Raw genomic sequence first — 14,713 nt, forward strand, 5'->3', positions numbered from 1 at the left:
GAAGCCAGACTTCAGATTTTTAAAAGAACATGATTTATGCAATTGTAGAGATAACATTTACTGCTGTAGATGGATGTATTTCTAGTGCTGTCTTCTCCCTTTATTAGTCAGTAAACCACCAATTTACTTTGAACTGATTCAGAAGCCATCTGATCCAACTTGTGAGCTTACTCTGTCTCTCAGTTCAGAAAGCCAAAATTTCAGACTTTCCATTTACTATCAAAGGAAATCAACAAACAACTGACTTTTTTGCTTTGCTTTTTCACAAATTAGGTTAAATTTGTAGCCATTTTAGCTCCACGTGAAATAGATAGATGCAGGAAATTTTATGTTAGACAACCATATTTTTTTTAAAGAAAAGAGAAAGAAATCTGTGTGTGTGTGTGTGAGACAGAGAGAGAGAGAGAGAGAGAGAGAGAGAGAGAGAGAGAGAGAGAGAGATTGCAGATATACTCGTACTACCAATTTATCAAGTTTGTCAGCACTGAGCTGAACAACTGCAGGTGGGTCATGAAAGGGCAACATTTACACTTTGCAGATCCACCACCACCACCACATTACCAACGCAACCACAAACTGACTGGGTGACCTTGGGCCAGTCACCAGAGCTCACAGAATTGTCATGAAGATAAAATGGTTGGAAGCAAAGAACCATGAATGTTGTCTGGAGCTTCTTGAAGGAAAGGTGTAATATAAATGGAAAGATCAAGCAAGCAAATAACCCCCCGCCCCCGCTGCATTGATTGTGAAAACAGTGTGCATCACAGAGGAATCTGTAAGTAGACATTTCAGAAGGATAGGTACCGGAGTTAAGGAGTTATGATACTTGAAGTATGGTTAAAGTCTTTTTGTCTGTTCAGCATCCAAGTTACAGAAACTGAAGTGGGCCAGGTAGATGATGTGAAAATCACAGTGGCAGAGACAGAAGGACTTGAGCATCCAACAATTTTAGCAAAGCACTCAGTGACCTTCCCAAGTGCCACAGACTTTACAAAATCTCTTTCAGCCTTCCTGCCCTTGAGAGCAAAAACTAGCAAAACTCACTGGTCACTGAAGCAGGTCTTCGGTACATTACCTCAACATTTCTCCCCAAGGAGCACTCCTTGCAACACCATCCAGTGTAATTCAAAGCGAGAGTTGCCAGTCACAAAACAGTCTTCACACCCAGTCATTTTCCTTATCTGGAGAGGATGGAAAGAGATGTATCCGTTTTTGCACGCACACTGTGGGTCTCTGGGCCCCTCTGAATCCATAGCACGGACATGGCTTCAAATTCAGATCAAAACCATTTCAGAGAAGCACTGCTTTCGTTTGACCATCTACCAATTGTATTTATTTATTTGATTTGATTTATATGCTTGATTGACTCTTTCAGAATCAGCTTGTTGGGTTAAGCAATTAGGCAAAGCTCACCCTCAGTCTCTTCAGATCTTGTTGAAATCTGCAATGCAAGTCTTAAAGACACAGCATGTCATTCCCGCTACATACCAGCTTTCTTTCGCTGCTGATTCAATGCCAGGTTGCAAATGATGCTCCAATTGGTCCAGTCCAGGCAGCTACATAATCATCATTGTAACTCCTCTTAAATCTAACAGAATTCCCATAAAGCCTTTAAAGCCATTGTGTTCCCCAGCATACCCTGGGCTTCTTCATACTGATTATTTCTGACTCTTCTGCAGAGTCAGCACAACAGAGTCAGCTGCCAGAGAACCAAGAGCTGTCCTAAAAAGGCCCTGAAGGGTAGTTGGTGCACATCAGGACATTTCACTGAGCAGGTATAGCAGACAAGTGCAAGCTGAAAGCAGGGAGGGATCATGACTTCAGGAAGGTAAACAACTCTTTTGGGTTGCTACTTGATGCCAAAGGCTAATAGAACAATATCTTCATGGAATAATCTCACGACAAACTAAGAACATTCATTTGGATTACACCAAAGAGTTCATCTAGTCTAACGCTGATCGGCTCGCACAGTGACCAATCGAGAGAAAACGCACAAGCAGGACATGAGAGCAGCAGCACCTTCCTGACGCTGATGCCCCTGAGCCTCAGATCCGGAAGCTGCATCCATAGCCATCATAGTCAGTAGCTACGATAGCCTTCTCCTCCATGAACTTGCCCAGCCCCCTTCAAAGGCTCTCCAAATTGGTGGACATCACTGCATCTTGTGGCAGTGAATTCCATAGCCGAACTACATGCTGCATGAAGAAACGCTTCCTTTTCTCTGTCCTGAACCGCCCACCACTCAGCTTCATGGGATGACCTAGTTCTAATATTAAGAGACAGAAAAATGATTCCCTATCCGCTTTCTCCACACCATGCATGATTCTGAACTTCCCTATCCTGTCTTTTTCTCTCTTTTCTAAGCCAAAGTTGCTGCAACCTTTCCTCACAGGAAAGTTTTTCCAGCCCTTTGGTCTTTTACTTATACTTTCCTGCACATTCTCCAACTTTACAGTATATTTTTTAGATGCAGTGATAAAAGCTGTATGCAGCATTCTAAGTATAGTCACATTAGAGATTTGTATAAGTGGCAGTTTTATTTTCAATTTTGATTGCAATTTCTTTTTCTGGGTCTTCCATTTTAGTGCTGCAGTTCTTCCTCAATGGGTGGGAGAAACATCCACATAGATGCACACTGAACTCTCTTTATCCGAGCCAAACCAGATATGGGGATGTTTATTAACATCCTGGTTTCGCTATTTAAAAGGGGTGGGAGAGTCATCTGCTCTTGTCAAAAGTTATGAATAAAGCCCTTCCCACTTTACCATCACAACCACCATTTCCGCCATCAACATGAACACCCCTTCCCCCAAAACCCAGGTTCCATTTTAGATGTGGCCGTGAGTGGGGGAGAAAGCAATTTCACTGCTGACCCCTTGCTCTATTGGTAAAAGCAGACTCCATTGCTACCTGTTTCGTAGTCAAACAGGTGAACACATACTTAGCAAATGCACACATCTCTAGTTTGACCTCATGCTCATTCGCTCACACACAAACACACGAACACACCTTTTGCTGATATCATTTTTCTATTTCTGCAACACCCCCCATCTACCTTCTGCCTCCTTCTGTTGCGAGCCAAATTGCTGTTGATCAGAGAGACAGAAATATCAGGCTATGACACAGAAAGCTTTATTTTTTTCACCTCTCTCTGAGGGTTTCCTGCAGAAGGTCATAATGCCTGAAACACAGGCACTCGTTATTTCTTTAAGAGGAATATGTGCAGGTTCTCTGGATACCCAGAGTGGATGCGATTTTATTTTTAGAAAGCAGCACTTATCTTTTCACTTGCATGCAATGAGGAACAACTGGTGGTTATTGAAAATGTATGGGCTTAATCACAATGCCCCAAACAACGGTTGTTGGCATTTTTTGGAAAAAGTCAACAGAAGAACTGCAATGTTTCCTACCTAACTGCCAGTGTTCTACCGCAGTTCACCTGCTATTCTCTGCTGAAAGAATAAAGTGGCAAGTGCTGGGAACTCCGCTGAGACACTTACAAGCCAATCAGCAAAGACCTTACTGGACTGGACTGGCAAATTGGCTGACTTGGTATAAGGCACTTTCTTAGGACAGGAGTAGGTGACCTTCCCATTGTTTTTCTGAGTGACAGGCCAGAGGCGGCTCTCACTGCTCCAGGAATGTCCAGCATTTCTTTTTAATGTTAAAGGAAGAAAACAAAACCAAACCTTTGACCTCCCAGAAATTCAAAGGCAAGCATCCCCTCCCTCCACTGAAAATGCTACCAAAATTCACCCTTTTGCCTCCCCATAAAAGGAACAGATAATGCCAAATTGGCTTATAGTTAAATATTCCCCAGAGTGTGACGGGCTAAACATGAATTCTACACTTGTACAAACTACTCCATCAAAGCTTGCCCCCTTTTGAAAGTGCTGGCATGGAAGGGCAAGGAAAATCTCAGACTGAAATGCTCTCATCTCCTGCATTGGTTGCATTCAGTGAAAGAGCCATTGAATAAAAATATGGTTCATGCATATCAATTGTCAAGTGAAGAGCCTCGTGGCTATACAATAAAAGTTAATGCAAAGTGTTCCACTTTCCAACTCGTTTTAACAAAATTAAGAAAGGTGAGACAATTTTCTTAGGAAGCTTCACATTACCTGAGATCCAAATTTCCAGATAAAGCTTGCACAGATAAGCAAGCAAGGCACGTTCCTTTACAGGTCTTGTTATATAAAGATGCCCAAGCTCAGGGATCCTCATTTGACTGGAGCCTCATCTGAGACAAACTGGTGCTGTTATTCACCAACCCGTCTATCTACTCGGAGGTTGTCCTAAGCAGGTCATCAGGTTTCATCGGGCTTTGGTTCCATGATGAGGTAATTTCCTATAATAATCTATGGGAAACCCCATAAACAGAAGAGGAAGTAGATAAAACATAACTAAGAAGATGGATGAAGACATCCTGACCAAAAATGAAATAAATACATTCTGGCAAGGATGTCCAAAATTACAGATATGACTTGGACCAAGATGGAGAATCCAAAGGATAACAGGGTTAAGGATTCCAAGAAATACTTGCAAGACCAAGGAAGTCCATCTGGGCAATCTTTAGTTGCCAGAATCTTCTGTGCTAGCAGATTGAAGGACCTTCCTGAGCAGTCCAGGTTCTGATGCTGTGGGGACATGCTAACTGTTTGTGACTGACTCTATAAAACAGCAAGGGATTGCTGTCACAGCCAGCAAGCATTTCTAACACAATGTTAACTTTTAGATATATAAATTCCCATCCACCAGGGGAAGAAAAATCAAAATTCTATTAACAAGCAGTGTCAGTGTAATGATGAAAAGTATCATCTGTTTTACAACAGATGGTATTGTTCTTAGGTCATGATTCACTGTTCAGTGCTTTCTGCGTCATTGTAATATAGGGAAACTGTATGGTATCAGCAGGATTTACTAACTACATTTTTCTGTTTCTTTTGAATTTGGCTGCTTTCATATTTCAACGTGAATTCCTGAACAAGACAAAGTGATGACTAGGTGGCACAGTGCAGAAATGAGGAGAACAGAGATGAAACTGGCAGAATAAATGCCATCTATTGTTGATGAGAAGGAGCGGGGGAGAAGAATGCAATTTCTGGGCCAGGGAAAGAATAGCTACAATGCAGAATGATTGAGAGGTTTTGCCACCAGTGATGTGCCATCAGTAAACTTGAATAGAACATCAGAGCAGGAGAGCAGCAAGACCGTACTATACAGGAAAATGGCTATTGTGTGAGAAGTGCCTTCACGTAATGGCTTATCAGCCTATGGACAGAGGAGCAGAATGCCCAATCCAGAGACTAGCAACAGCATCCACAACAGGAGCTTACTAAGGTCTGTTCACACATACTGCTTATGGTCTGGGAACATCTTCTGCTGTTCAGCGTGTGTGTGATGACCAGAGCTTTGAGGGCAGCTCCAATTGTTTAGGCACAACTCCATGAGAAAATCAGATGGTCAGGAGCATGCTGTATCAGAGATCCTGCAGTTACCCAAATGTTAGCTCAGGCTTCATAGCTAGCATACTCATAGCTGTTGCCATAGGTTCTTAGGGGGCTGGAACCTTTCATCTTTCCATCTTCCTCCTGTTTACTGTAGGGATGAGTTGCAACAGGGAAGGACAGTGAGGTACCATCCATGCGTTCAAAATAGCCAGGTCCAGTATTTAGCTCTGGATAACTGCATTATCAATGCTTATTCCATGAACTGGTCTCTTTCCGCCAACCTGTCTCTTTTTCCCTTCCAAGCAGATCAAAGCAGATCTTCCTATAGCCTTTTATTATATTTAACTGGCCAGCCACGGTTGGTTTTGTGATACAGAATGAGTAATAGAAGGTCATTAACAAGAAGCACCTATCAAGTTAATGAGCCCTCTAATTGCATAGTTAGCTCCGTTCATTCCCCAGAGTTGATTCCATACTGAAACTCCCTCCTCCTTTCCCCACCAAACGGAGTTGGCTCCAACCTCATGGAGGGTCATGATGCTCGTGGTGCAGATGGCAGGAACACCAGGCATTACTTAACTGGCCTGCTTGTTTGATCTGGTGTTGAGCCACTGGGCTGATTAAGAGGCATCTCTCCACCTCTGATCTCCCTTGGTTCTCTCCACAAACCAGAAGCTATCCCGTTCTTACCAACCACTTGGCTTATCACACAGACCATAGGCCTTCAGCTTAGCATTCAAGCCCGATGTCTTCTTTCAGTTCAGATTCAGAAGCAGTTCATAGACTAACTGCCAAGCAGTCACTGGACTATCAGGACAAATAGCTTGGTATGGATCCAGATTTAGTCATACTCAGTGGTTTATGGTAGTCCCTAACACAAATCAATGGCACTTATGTTATTGACTAGCTTAAAATCTATTGATTACAATGGATTATTCTAACGATGACTAATTCTGTATCCCTTATGATGCAGACAGTATGTGTGTGTGCTTATTATCAGGAGTATTAACCCTTGATGACAGAGAAAGCCTGTTCATCAGGGGTAACAGATACACCGTGGAAAGGAACCACTTGATAATAATATTTTTCCCTGAATAGCAGGTGCTTTTGTAAAATACAACAGAGTATAATGGCACCCTACAAATAGTCTCTGCTAATTATGATTTATATTTCTATCCTTAGGAAAAATGGAGTGGCGATTGTGAATGTCAATCATGCCCTGTCACCTCTCCTTCCAGGAGTGCCATGTAGGCATATGATTATGTACTTATAAAGCTGTGTCACAAATCTTCTCTCAGCATGTGATCAATCTGAGGACTGTGCACAATCTAACCATTTTTAATTAACTGGCCACCTCTGGGCTTGTATGGTTCCATTTTACACCAACTTGTGAGCTTATTGCTTGAAACTCAACCTTTTTTTAATTTCAGAGACTCAACTCCTGCTGACTACATTGTGAGGGAAATCATTTTTTCAAACTATTTTTTCCCCAGCTGAACGTCTTACTATTATTTTGAGAACAAATGAAGCCAACTGGGTGGAGAGGAACGTGTGAGCTATGCTATACCCAAGCTGCTGTTCTCATTTTATGAGGGAATACAGAGTATATTGTGCATGAAGGTGGCTTGTAGGTGTTGGATCTGCTCATTTCACAGTTGATTTTCTTGTCTGCCTTTTCCCCCCTCCGAGAAATCAGCAAGGCTATTCACAGGGGATGGGACTTTTTGCTATGGATTAGAATGTATCTCAGGGTGAACGTCTTCATTTCAAAAGAACGGAGGTGGGGGCACCATTAAATACAAAAGAACATTTAAAAAGAGAGAGGCAAGCTTTAAAATGGTAGTGAAAAATGTAGGGTACGTGAATAAAATAGCTAATTGGCTGCTATATTTTGGGCCAATGAAAGAATAGCAAGCCAGAATTCAAACAAGCTAAATACTATTAATACAAAAGGTATTATATATACACACACACACACACACACAAGCTAGATTTGCTAGCAGAAGCCAGCCTTGAGCAAAACAGCATTGCCTTCCCTTCCTCCTCCCTACCCTTGAAAAGCCTCTCTAAACAGACCTGCAGAGCGTTGCAAGGCATCCCTTGGAGGCTGCAGTGGGAAACTGTAGAAATCGGGAACGTTGGACAAGCTGAGCAAGCATCCTCTGCTTAATCTGGGGACGTTCTCCCCTTCAGTTGCAGCTTGGCAAGGCACCCTTGACAATGTCACAGAGGTCTTCCCAGCCATCCAGAAGGGATTTTGGGACCCCTGTGATGAGACAGAGCTGGTAGGGCACAGAAAAGCCTTTGTGCTTTTCCACATTTGGAAACAGAGTGGGAAAGCCCACAAGTAGAGACCATCCCGAGACAGTAGTAGTCAGACGGTATACAAAAATCTTAAATACATAAATAAATGTTTCCTCCACATGTGATATTAGCAGAGGGTTAACTTGGGAGGTATGCCTTGATAAGAGAATCCAGGAGTTACACACGGGAAGGGAAAGATCAATCATGTAAGCTGCCTTCTACTCATACAACACTGGCCCACACTCATGGTCCCTAATTATAATCAGAAAGACCATATTCACATAAATAAATAAAAATAATCATAGGATGTGCCTTACTAAATGTACACATCATCTCATCATTAACTAAATAATTAATTGACCCGTATTAATTATAAAATAAAGCAATATTGGCCAATTCTTACATGCTTGGTCTTCAGTGCAAGCCTGAGGCTGAGGGAAAGCCTCTGAATTTCCTATGACTTACTTCTGAGTAGGTGTGCACAGGCTCAAAAAATGGTCATTGAAAAGTAATGAAGTTATCATAATAAATCTCTCTGTATGAATAAATATCTGTAAGAAAATATGAGCTGTTAGCAAAGATGACTGATTGAAGCCCCTTGGTATATAGAAAATGAAAGGAATTAAAAAGATGGAGGAATTAGGTGAATTGCTGCAAAACATACTGCAGAGTCTTTTCAGTGCATTAAAAAGACAACTTAAAGGAGTACTTTAAAACCCTTTATACCTACAAGGTATTTAATTTGTTGAGTTACTCTAGTAAGACAGCATCTCTTGGGAGTGGTATTTTTCAGGATCATTTTGAGGCTTGTTTCTTTCTCTCTCATTCTCTCTCTCTTGCTCTTCCATTCTGTTCTTCATCTCTTCTTTTTTTCATTTCAAAAGAAGACAGAAAATGAAAGCCAATTGGGGAAATACTCTGTTCAGAAGCATTGGAACTATTTACTGTCACTGTCACCATTTTGATCCCAGAAGTCATTGACCTGCATGACATACTTTCCCTCTCTCTCTCTCTCTCTCTCTCAAACACACACACACACACACACACACACACACACACACACACACACACTACACTGGTTCCTTCTCATCAAAACTCTTGATTTCCTGATATCTGCCTGCACGCCAACAAAGTTCAAGAGGGAAACAGAGCCATCACTCACTTGTTTCTCTACTGCAGGGTTGGGAAACATCATTCAGCACATTCCAATTTGTTCGAGCAATTGGGAGTCTACATTCCAGTTGTGAGTGGAGCAGAAGAAAAGTTGGCAGAGCCAAAGGCAAAAGTGATGGAGCTAAAAGTACAAAAATTCATGTAATGTAGTTTAAAGTTCTCGGTGTCAGTAACTAAGAGGTAGGCGAGGTGTTTCAACTGTATAGAATGGGCAAAACATAGCACAAAAGCTAGGATACCACCAAATGATGGGTGAGGAGAAGCTGGGCGTGCATATCTTGGGGTGCCAGAAGGACCAGATTTATTTATTTATTTAGAAAATTTCTAGGCCGCCCCATTCGCCGAAGCCTCGGGGCGGCTTACAAATAAATAAATTAAAATACATAAATTAACAATACAAAACACATATAACAGTATAAAATAAGTCACCCTGGCCAAAGAATAAAGAAAATTTGGCCCACAGATCTAATGCTCCCCACCCCAATCTAGTAGTAAATCTTTTCCAGGAGACAGAGGAGCAAGGAATATTAGTTCCCAGTAGCCGGCAGCTTCTCCATCAGTGTTGAGTGGCACTTCAGATTCCACTAGCTTTATTTGATTCTAGGGATGGATTTACCGAGCAAACTCTATGCTAAGAATAATTTGTATTTATTATTATTACTCATTCAATTTATTCATTTGATATATAAAACCACAAGCAACAGTCCCAAAAGAGACTCTCTGGGCAGTGTAACCTCCACCAACAACACCATCAGATAAAGTCATACAATAAATAGTGGTTAAAATATGTTTTTAAAAACTATTAAAATATACTAATATTAATAAGACTGCCATATAATATTTTAGTTTAACAGTTAGATAGCAATTTTATCTTTAAAATAACTGGTTTGTAGCCTGGCCTAGAAGAACTATTCAGGACTAGCCTGGAAGAAAATAGTAGTTCTGGTCTATTGTGACATCGATTATTTTTGGTGTTCATGATTTTTCTTTATATACCTACTGGTCGTGCATTAGGTTTAAAAGCAGGCTGAGCATGAACTTATACTCTAAGAATTCTGGCTGTAGTCACCATCTAAAGCTGCTGGGCTTCCAGCATCTCTCTTCTATACCAGGAAGAATGTCCTCACTGTCAGAACAGTGTGACAACGGAACCTATTACGTCCCTGGGGAAGTCATAGGCTCCCCCTGCTGGAGAAATTCAGAAAGCATCTAAATGTGATGCTGCAACTTAGTGTTCCACAATAGCAGAGGACTGTACCCAGTGGCCTTCTGGCCCCTTCCAATGTACTATTCTATGATTCTTTCACAGCAGCTTCTTCCATTGACTCCCTCACATTGGCTGGGTTCAGACAACTCTGCAACCCATGGTAGCTTTTTTTACCACTGTTGATTTGTCATGTTGTCTCAATCCAGTTGTTGTATTTCATCATGGTTAGTTTGGTCTGTAAAAGAAGCAGCAGTGTGTTATATGGTTTGTCTATGACTTTTCATGTTACTGGAACCCGAACCATGGTTTCCACAATCCTGGTATGCAGCTACACAGAGTCCCCAAGAAAGAGCAGCCACTGCAGGAGCTGCTGCAGCCATCTGGCTTCTGTGTGTGGACCCATGAGGAAGATGAAGGTGACATGGGCAGGGAGCAATGAACTGGGGACTGAATTTCAAGTATGGTGTATAATGGGATGTGTCCAACAGGGTAAGAACTGAGAAGCAGGATGGAAACCACGATGATGTAGAAGCCAGCTGATTATTTGTCTGGTAGGGCACTGTACCAAGGTAACCACCACACTGTTCTTTGGTGTGTTGTCTTAAACCATCCATTGAGTAATATTGACTAGGACTAAAGCTGGAACCATTGGATTGGTTCTTGCACCTTAACAATCTTCAGAGTACAAAGCACAGATCACTTTTTTCTATGAAGATTCCCTTTTAACCTAACCTATGTACATAATCCACTTAGAGGGACCTAGAGCCAATTTAATGGAATGTAAGCTTAATAGATAATATATATTGGCTCTTTCTGAATATTCAGTGCATATACTGCTTTTCCTGAAGAATCTCCCAAGAGGCTCCAGCGAAGTCATTAAAATTGTTTTGATTTTGAAAATCACCTGATGTGAGTGGTTTTCTTTATTTAAATTTATAACTAACCCCATCTCAAAATTGTCTAGTGTCACAGAATATGGGGAAAAAATCTATCCAGACAGCTTTACTTGACATACAAAGGGCTCCAAACTGCACTGCTTCCTACCAAAAAATCATTCACAGAATCCTAATATTTTGCACATTCACACCCCATGGCATTTCACAGAGTTAAAACTCCATTAAATATGCCCCATTCACTGACATTTCTTTCATCATCAGCATCAGCTTTGTTGTACTAAAAATGCAAAAATTAACAATATTTTTCTACTGTCACCTACTTCAACAAATTATTGTAGGAGACATGAAAACACTTAAGACATATATAAAGTAAGTTTGCTAATGACAACATACAGGACTCCAATATAGAAGTCAGAATAACTCAAATTAAATGTCTATCCCATAATAAGAATTCATATCAGCAATAAAAAGGTTCCAAGTTTTTTCAAATGACAAACACTGCAATTTGCCTTCCCATGAATGAACAAAATCAATCAATTTTGTCATTAAGGTATATGCCACATTTTCTTCCAGCAACCATTCATTGTATGACAGAGGATTAGAAGTCGAGAATATGCCATTTTGAGACAATTGTAATATGTTAACAAGTACCTTACCAGATCAAAACGGTCAGGAAGTACTGAATCTTATGTTCCTACCCTACATCAATCATTTCAAGCTCAAAATAACACCTAACTCTTTACTCCAAAATCCGTAAGGACACTTCCTGTCTGTCACCATGCACTTTTGCAGTTAAAATACATAGTCTGTCTAGAAACCTTTCTCATATGATGGGAAAGATATCCATTCTACCCACAGCAAAGCATGCTGGGATCTCCTAACTGAGGGATGATCAGCACTTTGCCGAGACTGCGCACTGCCCCAAATGCCCTCATGCATGGCTCCCGCTTCACCCTGAAACAGTTTTTGCATCTTTACAGCAACAAAAAATATTTGTTTATTTATCTGTTTATTAATTAAAAGCTTTTCTATCCCTTCTCCTACAGAACACCTCAGGACGGCTTACAATAAATAAAAAGAACAGCCCCACAGCATCCGACCATAATATACTAAAACGCCATTAAAACCCCTATTAAAATCAATTAAGCATTAAAATAATGGGAAAATAAAAAGGATTTTCCCTGGCGCCAGGCAAACCTCTCTGGGGAGCGTATTCCATAGTTGGCACCTCCACAGAGAAGGCTCTCCTCTGGGTACTCTCCATCCTAATGTGTCCACAGCAGCTGTAGAACACCTATAAACCAAAGATTTTGGTGCTCTGTAGTGCCCAAAGGGTTGGAGTTAGGTTGTAAAAGACTAAATTTAACCATGGCACTCCTCTGTATCATTACAGTGATTCCTCTCTCTTTTTTCTGGAATAGGTCTGGGTGTGAAAATGGCCTCTGGCCCATCCTAGATTGCCCATCCTGTTCTCAGCCCTCTCTGCAAACACTGATTGCATTTGGCAATTGTCAGCAGGCCCCAACTTGGTTTTCAGGCTTTGAAGGGAGGGAAGAATGATAACTGCCATCACTGCTACCAACCACTATCAAGGTGATCTTTAAAGCTGTTTATTTCTATTCTCAAAAGATAATGAAGAAAGATTAGAATAGCATTTGACTTGTCAAAACTCTGTTCCAGTATAATTGTTGCTGCTGTTTACTTCCTGAGGAGGAAAAAATCAACAATTTCCAAATTCCAACTTTAAGCATTTTGCACTTATGCAGAATCAACCTGGTGATATGAACATTTGTTCCTTCCCTCAAGAAGCCTTGGACATTTTATCTTAGAAGAATCCTCCATATTTGCTGTGAAATTTTGCTAAAGAGATTACATTTTTCCTTCCCTCCCCACCTCTCCCCCTTAACAAAACCTTTCCAATCTTTGCCTAAACAGGAGCTTCTGAATTTATCTCAAAACTTTGCTGTAGGCATAGTACAGCAGCAACTTTAAACTGTCACAAAAATCACCATTTTGCTATGTTCCATTTTCTCCCCAGCCTGGAAGCATTTCTAATGCAACATGGAAGTAGAAGCGGGATCCAAGAAAATGGCAGAACTTGTAAAATCTACTATTCAAGCCAACTGCTTCCTTGAAAAGTGCGCTCATCTCCTGATTGTCCTCCTCCCTGTAATGCTGCTATACTGCTTGGCTAGTTTATTTATGAATATTCCACACAATATAATCAAACCACACTTAAACCATTTTGCCTGATCTGTATTCAGCCCCTCTGGCCAAAAGGCGTAGCCTTAACTCTGACTGTTCCCAGGACTGGAGATGCAAAAGCCTCATTGCGATTCTATGGCGACGTCTGTCACCTGTGGGTCTCTGCTAGATATGGCTAAACAATACTCAGACCCTTCAGTAGCTGTGAAAAATGCTCAGACAACTACACTGAAGATTTATCTTGCTGGGTGTCCTCTTATCCAATTGCCATAACATCAACAACTGATGAGGTGTGTGTATCGGACTGTGCGTGTGCGTGTGTGAAGCCCTTTGTTTTAGCTTTCAGGGACACATTCTTTAATCATAGCTCTGAAAGCCTTGCTTCTTCACACTCTCCTGTTCTCTTTCCTCCCAGATTATTAGGCTGCTCTGGGAAGGCCCCAGCGATCAAATCCTTCTTGCCTCCCGTGAATATTAATAGCTCTGTTTACCCCTAAGGTGTGCTATGTCGTCACTTCAGAGGGAAATGCACAAAGGACAAGCCCCCTCCCTAAGGAGCCTGGAACACGCAGGTGCACAGAGCAACGGAGGAAGAAGACCTGGTGCTTTTGCAAAAGGCACATGAAAGGGGATGGGAATGTTGACTACCGAGAGAAGGCCAATGCCAGCAAACACCCTTTGGGAAATGGGAGGATTTCATAAACAGACACGACAGGTACGTTGGGTTGGATATGGTTGAATACAGAGCACATGCAAGGTGACACAGGAAGTGGCCAGGGCTCGGATTAGGAAGGAAATCAGCTTTCCCAGCTGTTGCCTATTTGCATCTGAACTGACGCAAGGTGTTGGCCCTTACCTTTAAAGCTTGGGACAATTTGGAATCCGAATACCTGGGAGCACATTTCTGCTTGTTTCCCTTGCTAGGGAAAGTTTGTCATGTAGTAGCAAGAGAGAGCACATTCTCTGTTGTGGTGCCTCAACCTTGCTATGCCCTCCTCATGGACCTACTATGGGTAGCAGCTTTACAATCAAGGCAAGACATTTGAAGGCCCATATATTGTGCCGTCTGCTTTGCCTGTTTTCGCCTGCTTCTCGTCTGTTTTACGAAGACCGCGCTATTATTCTAAAGTGCCGCAGTGTTGGGATTAGTTTTATTCCTGCTTATTGTATACCACCCCAGTATCCTTGAAGAAACTTGCAGGGCAGCCTAAAAATATTTTAGCAAATCAATCAATAGACCTCTTTTCAAATAGTGCTCAGTGCTGGGGCAACTGAGAATGCCTACTGCTTGCATGACCTGCTTGTAAGCTTCCCAGAGACGTGTGGTTGCTCAGTCTTGCAAGCAGCATGCTGACCTAGATAAGCCTTTCTTTTGATCTAGCAAAGCTATTTTTAGTTTCTTTCTGCACAGTTCTATGCAAGATTAGATCAAAAAGCAGGGGCTACAACTCCCCCTGTGGATGGCTGGGGCAAGCTGG

The sequence above is a fragment of the Varanus komodoensis genome, unplaced genomic scaffold, assembly GCF_004798865.1.
Source record: "Varanus komodoensis strain SLA01 unplaced genomic scaffold, ASM479886v1 scaffold6_4, whole genome shotgun sequence".
Classification (NCBI taxonomy): Eukaryota; Metazoa; Chordata; class Lepidosauria; order Squamata; family Varanidae; genus Varanus; species Varanus komodoensis.